This window comes from Carassius gibelio, chromosome B19 (assembly GCF_023724105.1).
Source record: "Carassius gibelio isolate Cgi1373 ecotype wild population from Czech Republic chromosome B19, carGib1.2-hapl.c, whole genome shotgun sequence".
Lineage (NCBI taxonomy): Eukaryota > Metazoa > Chordata > Actinopteri > Cypriniformes > Cyprinidae > Carassius > Carassius gibelio.
The window spans coordinates 4757271-4770917 of record NC_068414.1 but is presented as its reverse complement, the minus strand read 5'-3'; the positions used below and the strand labels follow the sequence as shown (position 1 = coordinate 4770917).

Genomic DNA, 13647 nt, shown 5'->3' with positions numbered 1-13647 from the left:
GCGCTTTCTTGTACGTGACGGGATGCAAATTCTTGAAGGCTCTCTTTAGTGACGGGTCCAAACAAAGATCTCATCTGCTCCTCTAGCCCTATCGGCGACTCGTGCACTTCGAGCCTTCTTAGTGACGGCGCAAGTTGCTGACTGCTGACTGCGTTGGTGGTATAGTGGTGAGCATAGCTGTCTTCCAAGCAGTTGACCCCAGATTCGATTCCCGGCCAACGCATATGCTTTGGCTCGGGCTGACGTCGAAGCAGAACTCCCTCTGTGACCTGTGCCTCCACCCAAAACTTTTGGATGGAATAATTTCGGATGGACCCATCATTAGCTGAAGTCGCATAACACTTGCAACACTACCGGTAGCAGGGGTCATTGTTTGGACTCTTTTTTTTTTTTTTTTTTTTTTTAATTGCGCTTTAAACAAAAAGTATTGTGTCAATGCAACTGAACAACATTTATTAGGAACACAGTGCGTCAATAAAGCTACTGACTTCCGCCTGCGTTGGTGGTATAGTGGTGAGCATAGCTGCCTTCCAAGCAGTTGACCCGGGTTCGATTCCCGGCCAACGCATGTCCTTTGGCTCGGGCTGACGTCGAAGCAGAACTCCTTCTGTGACCTGCGACTCCAACCAAACTTTTTGGATGGATCATTCGGAAGACGAAAAGAACCAGCTCTCCCCGTCGGGGAATCGAACCCCGGTCTTCCGCGTGACAGGCGGAGATACTGTCCACTATACTAACGAGGAGCCGTGCATGCTGCCGTTTCCCCCCCAACTGACGGCACTGCACTGACATAACTAAACAATGCATGGCTTCTTCTGACGCAGACCCAGCCCTAGCACCGTAAAATTTCTGATGGACCCATCATTAGCTGAAGTCGCATAACACTTGGAACACTACCCGTAGCAGGGGTCATTGTTTGGACTCTTTTTTTTTTTTTTTTTTTTTTAAATTGCGCTTTAAACAAAAAGTATTGCGTCAATGCAACTGAACAACATTAATTAGGAACACAGTGCGTCAAAAAGCAAAATGACAGTTAAAGGCATTTCGTTATTGAACTCTTTGATGACATCATTCAGCTAAGTTCAGTTTAAATAGTATCTGTGCAATAATTTGCAATCAAGTCAACGATATCGCTGTACATGAAGTGTCCCCAGCTCCGCCTGCCAGAAGCGACAGAGGGAAGAAACCAAAACTCGATCGGTGAAAGGATGGAGAAAAAACCCGGTGAGAAACCAGGCTCAGTCGGGGAGACAGTTCTCCCCTTGTCAGACGAAACCAGTAGATCAGCTCCAGGCTGCAGGAATGTCAGACTGTGCAGAAGAATCATCTGTTTCCTGTGGTCTTGTCCAGGTGGTCTTTACAGGGGATTTGTATCTGCGGCTCATCTAGTTGTCACGGTCTCCGCTGTGTTTCTGGGCCATAGAGGTCCTTTCTAGGTGTTGATCCACCATCTTCTCTGGATACGGACTGGATCTGGTGGCTACGGTGACCTCGGAATAAGGGATTTCTTTAAAAGACTTTTTTTTTCATATAAGATTTTATCCAACTTTTCAGATAGAGGCATGAGAAAGAGATTGCCTTGATTGGGCTTTTGGTTATTGGTGGACTGAGAGGACTTTTTTGAGTTTTACTCCTCCCTTTTGGAGTAGGGGGGGGGGTGCTGACGAAACACATGTGGGCAGGCATTGTCACCCTTGATGACCCTTGGTGAGCGTAGTAGTTTAACAGAGGCAGCGCACAGGCCCGAGGGTTTGGAGACACAGCTCGAGTTTCTCTTCATTGTCGCATAAATCTTTCGCCTTTCACTAAAGATTTCCGTGGAGGGGAACTTTTGCGAGTGACCTGTATTTTTGGGTGCTCTGCTCACAGCAGAGCTACATCGAAATGTCAAGAGCAGAATCAGTTTGACCGTCCGGCAGCATGCTGCGAGAGGGCTTGCCACTGGTCATCGTCTGAATAGGCACTCTCTGCGTTTGACCACTTCGTGTTTATTTAGCCGGATGGGAAGGCAGCGCTTTCTTGTACGTGACGGGATGCAAATTCTTGAAGGCTCTCTTTAGTGACGGGTCCAAACAAAGATCTCATCTGCTCCTCTAGCCCTATCGGCGACTCGTGCACTTCGAGCCTTCTTAGTGACGGCGCAAGTTGCTGACTGCTGACTGCGTTGGTGGTATAGTGGTGAGCATAGCTGCCTTCCAAGCAGTTGACCCGGATTCGATTCCCGGCCAACGCATGTCCTTTGGCTCGGGCTGACGTCGAAGCAGAACTCCCTCTGTGACCTGTGCCTCCACCCAAAACTTTTGGATGGAATAATTTCGGATGGACCCATCATTAGCTGAAGTCGCATAACACTTGCAACACTACCCGTAGCAGGGGTCATTGTTTGGACTCTTTTTTTTTTTTTTTTTTTTTTTTTAATTGCGCTTTAAACAAAAAGTATTGTGTCAATGCAACTGAACAACATTTATTAGGAACACAGTGCGTCAAAAAGCAAAATGACAGTTAAAGGCATTTCGTTATTGAACTCTTTGATGACATCATTCAGCTAAGTTCAGTTTAAATAGTATCTGTGCAATAATTTGCAATCAAGTCAACGATATCGCTGTACATGAAGTGTCCCCAGCTCCGCCTGCCAGAAGCGACAGAGGGAAGAAACCAAAACTCGATCGGTGAAAGGATGGAGAAAAAACCCGGTGAGAAACCAGGCTCAGTCGGGGAGACAGTTCTCCCCTTGTCAGACGAAACAGGTAGATTAGCTCCAGGCTGCAGGAATGTCAGACTGTGCAGAAGAATCATCTGTTTCCTGTGGTCTTGTCCAGGTGGTCTTTACAGGGGATTTGTATCTGCGGCTCATCTAGTTGTCACGGTCTCCGCTGTGTTTCTGGGCCATCGAGGTCCTTTCTAGGTGTTGATCCACCATCTTCTCTGGATACGGACTGGATCCGGGTGACTGAAGCGGATACAGACTGGATCTGGTGGCTACGGTGACCTCGGAATAAGGGATTTCTTTAAAAGACTTTTTTTTTCATATAAGATTTTATCCAACTTTTCAGATAGAGGCATGAGAAAGAGATTGCCTTGATTGGGCTTTTGGTTATTATAGGCACTCTCTGCGTTTGACCACTTCGTGTTTATTTAGCCGGATGGGAAGGCAGCGCTTTCTTGTACGTGACGGGATGCAAATTCTTGAAGGCTCTCTTTAGTGACGGGTCCAAACAAAGATCTCATCTGCTCCTCTAGCCCTATCGGCGACTCGTGCACTTCGAGCCTTCTTAGTGACGGCGCAAGTTGCTGACTGCTGACTGCGTTGGTGGTATAGTGGTGAGCATAGCTGCCTTCCAAGCAGTTGACCCCGGATTCGATTCCCGGCCAACGCATATGCTTTGGCTCGGGCTGACGTCGAAGCAGAACTCCCTCTGTGACCTGTGCCTCCACCCAAAACTTTTGGATGGAATAATTTCGGATGGACCCATCATTAGCTGAAGTCGCATAACACTTGCAACACTACCGGTAGCAGGGGTCATTGTTTGGACTCTTTTTTTTTTTTTTTTTTTTTTTTTTAATTGCGCTTTAAACAAAAAGTATTGTGTCAATGCAACTGAACAACATTTATTAGGAACACAGTGCGTCAATAAAGCTACTGACTTCCGCCTGCGTTGGTGGTATAGTGGTGAGCATAGCTGCCTTCCAAGCAGTTGACCCGGGTTCGATTCCCGGCCAACGCATGTCCTTTGGCTCGGGCTGACGTCGAAGCAGAACTCCTTCTGTGACCTGCGACTCCAACCAAACATTTTGGATGGATCATTCGGAAGACGAAAAGAACCAGCTCTCCCCGTCGGGGAATCGAACCCCGGTCTTCCGCGTGACAGGCGGAGATACTGTCCACTATACTAACGAGGAGCTGTGCATGCTGCCGTTTCCCCCCCAACTGACGGCACTGCACTGACATAACTAAACAATGCATGGCTTCTTCTGACGCAGACCCAGCCCTAGCACCGTAAAATTTCTGATGGACCCATCATTAGCTGAAGTCGCATAACACTTGGAATACTACCCGTAGCAGGGGTCATTGTTTGGACTCTTTTTTTTTTTTTTTTTTTTTTTAAATTGCGCTTTAAACAAAAAGTATTGCGTCAATGCAACTGAACAACATTAATTAGGAACACAGTGCGTCAAAAAGCAAAATGACAGTTAAAGGCATTTCGTTATTGAACTCTTTGATGACATCATTCAGCTAAGTTCAGTTTAAATAGTATCTGTGCAATAATTTGCAATCAAGTCAACGATATCGCTGTACATGAAGTGTCCCCAGCTCCGCCTGCCAGAAGCGACAGAGGGAAGAAACCAAAACTCGATCGGTGAAAGGATGGAGAAAAAACCCGGTGAGAAACCAGGCTCAGTCGGGGAGACAGTTCTCCCCTTGTCAGACGAAACAGGTAGATTAGCTCCAGGCTGCAGGAATGTCAGACTGTGCAGAAGAATCATCTGTTTCCTGTGGTCTTGTCCAGGTGGTCTTTACAGGGGATTTGTATCTGCGGCTCATCTAGTTGTCACGGTCTCCGCTGTGTTTCTGGGCCATAGAGGTCCTTTCTAGGTGTTGATCCACCATCTTCTCTGGATACGGACTGGATCCGGGTGACTGAAGCGGATACAGACTGGATCTGGTGGCTACGGTGACCTCGGAATAAGGGATTTCTTTAAAAGACTTTTTTTTTCATATAAGATTTTATCCAACTTTTCAGATAGAGGCATGAGAAAGAGATTGCCTTGATTGGGCTTTTGGTTATTATAGGCACTCTCTGCGTTTGACCACTTCGTGTTTATTTAGCCGGATGGGAAGGCAGCGCTTTCTTGTACGTGACGGGATGCAAATTCTTGAAGGCTCTCTTTAGTGACGGGTCCAAACAAAGATCTCATCTGCTCCTCTAGCCCTATCGGCGACTCGTGCACTTCGAGCCTTCTTAGTGACGGCGCAAGTTGCTGACTGCTGACTGCGTTGGTGGTATAGTGGTGAGCATAGCTGCCTTCCAAGCAGTTGACCCGGATTCGATTCCCGGCCAACGCATGTCCTTTGGCTCGGGCTGACGTCGAAGCAGAACTCCCTCTGTGACCTGTGCCTCCACCCAAAACTTTTGGATGGAATAATTTCGGATGGACCCATCATTAGCTGAAGTCGCATAACACTTGCAACACTACCCGTAGCAGGGGTCATTGTTTGGACTCTTTTTTTTTTTTTTTTTTTTTTTTAATTGCGCTTTAAACAAAAAGTATTGTGTCAATGCAACTGAACAACATTTATTAGGAACACAGTGCGTCAAAAAGCAAAATGACAGTTAAAGGCATTTCGTTATTGAACTCTTTGATGACATCATTCAGCTAAGTTCAGTTTAAATAGTATCTGTGCAATAATTTGCAATCAAGTCAACGATATCGCTGTACATGAAGTGTCCCCAGCTCCGCCTGCCAGAAGCGACAGAGGGAAGAAACCAAAACTCGATCGGTGAAAGGATGGAGAAAAAACCCGGTGAGAAACCAGGCTCAGTCGGGGAGACAGTTCTCCCCTTGTCAGACGAAACAGGTAGATTAGCTCCAGGCTGCAGGAATGTCAGACTGTGCAGAAGAATCATCTGTTTCCTGTGGTCTTGTCCAGGTGGTCTTTACAGGGGATTTGTATCTGCGGCTCATCTAGTTGTCACGGTCTCCGCTGTGTTTCTGGGCCATAGAGGTCCTTTCCAGGTGTTGATCCACCATCTTCTCTGGATACGGACTGGATCCGGGTGACTGAAGCGGATACAGACTGGATCTGGTGGCTACGGTGACCTCGGAATAAGGGATTTCTTTAAAAGACTTTTTTTTTCATTTAAGATTTTATCCAACTTTTCAGATAGAGGCATGAGAAAGAGATTGCCTTGATTGGGCTTTTGGTTATTATAGGCACTCTCTGCGTTTGACCACTTCGTGTTTATTTAGCCGGATGGGAAGGCAGCGCTTTCTTGTACGTGACGGGATGCAAATTCTTGAAGGCTCTCTTTAGTGACGGGTCCAAACAAAGATCTCATCTGCTCCTCTAGCCCTATCGGCGACTCGTGCACTTCGAGCCTTCTTAGTGACGGCGCAAGTTGCTGACTGCTGACTGCGTTGGTGGTATAGTGGTGAGCATAGCTGCCTTCCAAGCAGTTGACCCCGGATTCGATTCCCGGCCAACGCATATGCTTTGGCTCGGGCTGACGTCGAAGCAGAACTCCCTCTGTGACCTGTGCCTCCACCCAAAACTTTTGGATGGAATAATTTCGGATGGACCCATCATTAGCTGAAGTCGCATAACACTTGCAACACTACCGGTAGCAGGGGTCATTGTTTGGACTCTTTTTTTTTTTTTTTTTTTTTTTTTTAATTGCGCTTTAAACAAAAAGTATTGTGTCAATGCAACTGAACAACATTTATTAGGAACACAGTGCGTCAATAAAGCTACTGACTTCCGCCTGCGTTGGTGGTATAGTGGTGAGCATAGCTGCCTTCCAAGCAGTTGACCCGGGTTCGATTCCCGGCCAACGCATGTCCTTTGGCTCGGGCTGACGTCGAAGCAGAACTCCTTCTGTGACCTGCGACTCCAACCAAACATTTTGGATGGATCATTCGGAAGACGAAAAGAACCAGCTCTCCCCGTCGGGGAATCGAACCCCGGTCTTCCGCGTGACAGGCGGAGATACTGTCCACTATACTAACGAGGAGCTGTGCATGCTGCCGTTTCCCCCCCAACTGACGGCACTGCACTGACATAACTAAACAATGCATGGCTTCTTCTGACGCAGACCCAGCCCTAGCACCGTAAAATTTCTGATGGACCCATCATTAGCTGAAGTCGCATAACACTTGGAATACTACCCGTAGCAGGGGTCATTGTTTGGACTCTTTTTTTTTTTTTTTTTTTTTTTAAATTGCGCTTTAAACAAAAAGTATTGCGTCAATGCAACTGAACAACATTAATTAGGAACACAGTGCGTCAAAAAGCAAAATGACAGTTAAAGGCATTTCGTTATTGAACTCTTTGATGACATCATTCAGCTAAGTTCAGTTTAAATAGTATCTGTGCAATAATTTGCAATCAAGTCAACGATATCGCTGTACATGAAGTGTCCCCAGCTCCGCCTGCCAGAAGCGACAGAGGCAAGAAACCAAAACTCGATCGGTGAAAGGATGGAGAAAAAACCCGGTGAGAAACCAGGCTCAGTCGGGGAGACAGTTCTCCCCTTGTCAGACGAAACAGGTAGATTAGCTCCAGGCTGCAGGAATGTCAGACTGTGCAGAAGAATCATCTGTTTCCTGTGGTCTTGTCCAGGTGGTCTTTACAGGGGATTTGTATCTGCGGCTCATCTAGTTGTCACGGTCTCCGCTGTGTTTCTGGGCCATAGAGGTCCTTTCCAGGTGTTGATCCACCATCTTCTCTGGATACGGACTGGATCCGGGTGACTGAAGCGGATACAGACTGGATCTGGTGGCTACGGTGACCTCGGAATAAGGGATTTCTTTAAAAGACTTTTTTTTTCATTTAAGATTTTATCCAACTTTTCAGATAGAGGCATGAGAAAGAGATTGCCTTGATTGGGCTTTTGGTTATTATAGGCACTCTCTGCGTTTGACCACTTCGTGTTTATTTAGCCGGATGGGAAGGCAGCGCTTTCTTGTACGTGACGGGATGCAAATTCTTGAAGGCTCTCTTTAGTGACGGGTCCAAACAAAGATCTCATCTGCTCCTCTAGCCCTATCGGCGACTCGTGCACTTCGAGCCTTCTTAGTGACGGCGCAAGTTGCTGACTGCTGACTGCGTTGGTGGTATAGTGGTGAGCATAGCTGCCTTCCAAGCAGTTGACCCCGGATTCGATTCCCGGCCAACGCATATGCTTTGGCTCGGGCTGACGTCGAAGCAGAACTCCCTCTGTGACCTGTGCCTCCACCCAAAACTTTTGGATGGAATAATTTCGGATGGACCCATCATTAGCTGAAGTCGCATAACACTTGCAACACTACCGGTAGCAGGGGTCATTGTTTGGACTCTTTTTTTTTTTTTTTTTTTTTTTTTTAATTGCGCTTTAAACAAAAAGTATTGTGTCAATGCAACTGAACAACATTTATTAGGAACACAGTGCGTCAATAAAGCTACTGACTTCCGCCTGCGTTGGTGGTATAGTGGTGAGCATAGCTGCCTTCCAAGCAGTTGACCCGGGTTCGATTCCCGGCCAACGCATGTCCTTTGGCTCGGGCTGACGTCGAAGCAGAACTCCTTCTGTGACCTGCGACTCCAACCAAACATTTTGGATGGATCATTCGGAAGACGAAAAGAACCAGCTCTCCCCGTCGGGGAATCGAACCCCGGTCTTCCGCGTGACAGGCGGAGATACTGTCCACTATACTAACGAGGAGCTGTGCATGCTGCCGTTTCCCCCCCAACTGACGGCACTGCACTGACATAACTAAACAATGCATGGCTTCTTCTGACGCAGACCCAGCCCTAGCACCGTAAAATTTCTGATGGACCCATCATTAGCTGAAGTCGCATAACACTTGGAATACTACCCGTAGCAGGGGTCATTGTTTGGACTCTTTTTTTTTTTTTTTTTTTTTTTAAATTGCGCTTTAAACAAAAAGTATTGCGTCAATGCAACTGAACAACATTAATTAGGAACACAGTGCGTCAAAAAGCAAAATGACAGTTAAAGGCATTTCGTTATTGAACTCTTTGATGACATCATTCAGCTAAGTTCAGTTTAAATAGTATCTGTGCAATAATTTGCAATCAAGTCAACGATATCGCTGTACATGAAGTGTCCCCAGCTCCGCCTGCCAGAAGCGACAGAGGCAAGAAACCAAAACTCGATCGGTGAAAGGATGGAGAAAAAACCCGGTGAGAAACCAGGCTCAGTCGGGGAGACAGTTCTCCCCTTGTCAGACGAAACAGGTAGATTAGCTCCAGGCTGCAGGAATGTCAGACTGTGCAGAAGAATCATCTGTTTCCTGTGGTCTTGTCCAGGTGGTCTTTACAGGGGATTTGTATCTGCGGCTCATCTAGTTGTCACGGTCTCCGCTGTGTTTCTGGGCCATAGAGGTCCTTTCTAGGTGTTGATCCACCATCTTCTCTGGATACGGACTGGATCCGGGTGACTGAAGCGGATACAGACTGGATCTGGTGGCTACGGTGACCTCGGAATAAGGGATTTCTTTAAAAGACTTTTTTTTTCATATAAGATTTTATCCAACTTTTCAGATAGAGGCATGAGAAAGAGATTGCCTTGATTGGGCTTTTGGTTATTATAGGCACTCTCTGCGTTTGACCACTTCGTGTTTATTTAGCCGGATGGGAAGGCAGCGCTTTCTTGTACGTGACGGGATGCAAATTCTTGAAGGCTCTCTTTAGTGACGGGTCCAAACAAAGATCTCATCTGCTCCTCTAGCCCTATCGGCGACTCGTGCACTTCGAGCCTTCTTAGTGACGGCGCAAGTTGCTGACTGCTGACTGCGTTGGTGGTATAGTGGTGAGCATAGCTGTCTTCCAAGCAGTTGACCCCGGATTCGATTCCCGGCCAACGCATATGCTTTGGCTCGGGCTGACGTCGAAGCAGAACTCCCTCTGTGACCTGTGCCTCCACCCAAAACTTTTGGATGGAATAATTTCGGATGGACCCATCATTAGCTGAAGTCGCATAACACTTGCAACACTACCGGTAGCAGGGGTCATTGTTTGGACTCTTTTTTTTTTTTTTTTTTTTTTAATTGCGCTTTAAACAAAAAGTATTGTGTCAATGCAACTGAACAACATTTATTAGGAACACAGTGCGTCAATAAAGCTACTGACTTCCGCCTGCGTTGGTGGTATAGTGGTGAGCATAGCTGCCTTCCAAGCAGTTGACCCGGGTTCGATTCCCGGCCAACGCATGTCCTTTGGCTCGGGCTGACGTCGAAGCAGAACTCCTTCTGTGACCTGCGACTCCAACCAAACTTTTTGGATGGATCATTCGGAAGACGAAAAGAACCAGCTCTCCCCGTCGGGGAATCGAACCCCGGTCTTCCGCGTGACAGGCGGAGATACTGTCCACTATACTAACGAGGAGCCGTGCATGCTGCCGTTTCCCCCCCAACTGACGGCACTGCACTGACATAACTAAACAATGCATGGCTTCTTCTGACGCAGACCCAGCCCTAGCACCGTAAAATTTCTGATGGACCCATCATTAGCTGAAGTCGCATAACACTTGGAACACTACCCGTAGCAGGGGTCATTGTTTGGACTCTTTTTTTTTTTTTTTTTTTTTTTTAAATTGCGCTTTAAACAAAAAGTATTGCGTCAATGCAACTGAACAACATTAATTAGGAACACAGTGCGTCAAAAAGCAAAATGACAGTTAAAGGCATTTCGTTATTGAACTCTTTGATGACATCATTCAGCTAAGTTCAGTTTAAATAGTATCTGTGCAATAATTTGCAATCAAGTCAACGATATCGCTGTACATGAAGTGTCCCCAGCTCCGCCTGCCAGAAGCGACAGAGGGAAGAAACCAAAACTCGATCGGTGAAAGGATGGAGAAAAAACCCGGTGAGAAACCAGGCTCAGTCGGGGAGACAGTTCTCCCCTTGTCAGACGAAACCAGTAGATCAGCTCCAGGCTGCAGGAATGTCAGACTGTGCAGAAGAATCATCTGTTTCCTGTGGTCTTGTCCAGGTGGTCTTTACAGGGGATTTGTATCTGCGGCTCATCTAGTTGTCACGGTCTCCGCTGTGTTTCTGGGCCATAGAGGTCCTTTCTAGGTGTTGATCCACCATCTTCTCTGGATACGGACTGGATCCGGGTGACTGAAGCGGATACAGACTGGATCAATCAAGTCAACGATATCGCTGTACATGAAGTGTCCCCAGCTCCGCCTGCCAGAAGCGACAGAGGCAAGAAACCAAAACTCGATCGGTGAAAGGATGGAGAAAAAACCCGGTGAGAAACCAGGCTCAGTCGGGGAGACAGTTCTCCCCTTGTCAGACGAAACAGGTAGATTAGCTCCAGGCTGCAGGAATGTCAGACTGTGCAGAAGAATCATCTGTTTCCTGTGGTCTTGTCCAGGTGGTCTTTACAGGGGATTTGTATCTGCGGCTCATCTAGTTGTCACGGTCTCCGCTGTGTTTCTGGGCCATAGAGGTCCTTTCTAGGTGTTGATCCACCATCTTCTCTGGATACGGACTGGATCCGGGTGACTGAAGCGGATACAGACTGGATCTGGTGGCTACGGTGACCTCGGAATAAGGGATTTCTTTAAAAGACTTTTTTTTTCATATAAGATTTTATCCAACTTTTCAGATAGAGGCATGAGAAAGAGATTGCCTTGATTGGGCTTTTGGTTATTATAGGCACTCTCTGCGTTTGACCACTTCGTGTTTATTTAGCCGGATGGGAAGGCAGCGCTTTCTTGTACGTGACGGGATGCAAATTCTTGAAGGCTCTCTTTAGTGACGGGTCCAAACAAAGATCTCATCTGCTCCTCTAGCCCTATCGGCGACTCGTGCACTTCGAGCCTTCTTAGTGACGGCGCAAGTTGCTGACTGCTGACTGCGTTGGTGGTATAGTGGTGAGCATAGCTGTCTTCCAAGCAGTTGACCCCAGATTCGATTCCCGGCCAACGCATATGCTTTGGCTCGGGCTGACGTCGAAGCAGAACTCCCTCTGTGACCTGTGCCTCCACCCAAAACTTTTGGATGGAATAATTTCGGATGGACCCATCATTAGCTGAAGTCGCATAACACTTGCAACACTACCGGTAGCAGGGGTCATTGTTTGGACTCTTTTTTTTTTTTTTTTTTTTTTTAATTGCGCTTTAAACAAAAAGTATTGTGTCAATGCAACTGAACAACATTTATTAGGAACACAGTGCGTCAATAAAGCTACTGACTTCCGCCTGCGTTGGTGGTATAGTGGTGAGCATAGCTGCCTTCCAAGCAGTTGACCCGGGTTCGATTCCCGGCCAACGCATGTCCTTTGGCTCGGGCTGACGTCGAAGCAGAACTCCTTCTGTGACCTGCGACTCCAACCAAACTTTTTGGATGGATCATTCGGAAGACGAAAAGAACCAGCTCTCCCCGTCGGGGAATCGAACCCCGGTCTTCCGCGTGACAGGCGGAGATACTGTCCACTATACTAACGAGGAGCCGTGCATGCTGCCGTTTCCCCCCCAACTGACGGCACTGCACTGACATAACTAAACAATGCATGGCTTCTTCTGACGCAGACCCAGCCCTAGCACCGTAAAATTTCTGATGGACCCATCATTAGCTGAAGTCGCATAACACTTGGAACACTACCCGTAGCAGGGGTCATTGTTTGGACTCTTTTTTTTTTTTTTTTTTTTTTAAATTGCGCTTTAAACAAAAAGTATTGCGTCAATGCAACTGAACAACATTAATTAGGAACACAGTGCGTCAAAAAGCAAAATGACAGTTAAAGGCATTTCGTTATTGAACTCTTTGATGACATCATTCAGCTAAGTTCAGTTTAAATAGTATCTGTGCAATAATTTGCAATCAAGTCAACGATATCGCTGTACATGAAGTGTCCCCAGCTCCGCCTGCCAGAAGCGACAGAGGGAAGAAACCAAAACTCGATCGGTGAAAGGATGGAGAAAAAACCCGGTGAGAAACCAGGCTCAGTCGGGGAGACAGTTCTCCCCTTGTCAGACGAAACCAGTAGATCAGCTCCAGGCTGCAGGAATGTCAGACTGTGCAGAAGAATCATCTGTTTCCTGTGGTCTTGTCCAGGTGGTCTTTACAGGGGATTTGTATCTGCGGCTCATCTAGTTGTCACGGTCTCCGCTGTGTTTCTGGGCCATAGAGGTCCTTTCTAGGTGTTGATCCACCATCTTCTCTGGATACGGACTGGATCTGGTGGCTACGGTGACCTCGGAATAAGGGATTTCTTTAAAAGACTTTTTTTTTCATATAAGATTTTATCCAACTTTTCAGATAGAGGCATGAGAAAGAGATTGCCTTGATTGGGCTTTTGGTTATTGGTGGACTGAGAGGACTTTTTTGAGTTTTACTCCTCCCTTTTGGAGTAGGGGGGGGGGTGCTGACGAAACACATGTGGGCAGGCATTGTCACCCTTGATGACCCTTGGCGAGCGTAGTAGTTTAACAGAGGCAGCGCACAGGCCCGAGGGTTTGGAGACACAGCTCGAGTTTCTCTTCATTGTCGCATAAATCTTTCGCCTTTCACTAAAGATTTCCGTGGAGGGGAACTTTTGCGAGTGACCTGTATTTTTGGGTGCTCTGCTCACAGCAGAGCTACATCGAAATGTCAAGAGCAGAATCAGTTTGACCGTCCGGCAGCATGCTGCGAGAGGGCTTGCCACTGGTCATCGTCTGAATAGGCACTCTCTGCGTTTGACCACTTCGTGTTTATTTAGCCGGATGGGAAGGCAGCGCTTTCTTGTACGTGACGGGATGCAAATTCTTGAAGGCTCTCTTTAGTGACGGGTCCAAACAAAGATCTCATCTGCTCCTCTAGCCCTATCGGCGACTCGTGCACTTCGAGCCTTCTTAGTGACGGCGCAAGTTGCTGACTGCTGACTGCGTTGGTGGTATAGTGGTGAGCATAGCTGCCTTCCAAGCAGTTGAC

At 47.1% G+C, this 13647-nt stretch overlaps 2 non-coding genes across 2 annotated transcripts; both read left to right on the top strand.

Annotated features, from left to right (window-relative positions):
* The first annotated feature begins 1761 nt into the window (after nucleotides 1-1761).
* Nucleotides 1762-1876, top strand: LOC127981034 (U5 spliceosomal RNA). Its single transcript, XR_008160027.1, has one exon. It is a non-coding gene; the product is annotated as a U5 spliceosomal RNA (small nuclear RNA).
* Nucleotides 1877-13200: 11324 nt separating this feature from the next.
* On the top strand, nucleotides 13201-13315 carry LOC127981032 (U5 spliceosomal RNA). Its single transcript, XR_008160025.1, has one exon. It is a non-coding gene; the product is annotated as a U5 spliceosomal RNA (small nuclear RNA).
* The last annotated feature ends 332 nt before the right edge of the window (nucleotides 13316-13647 follow it).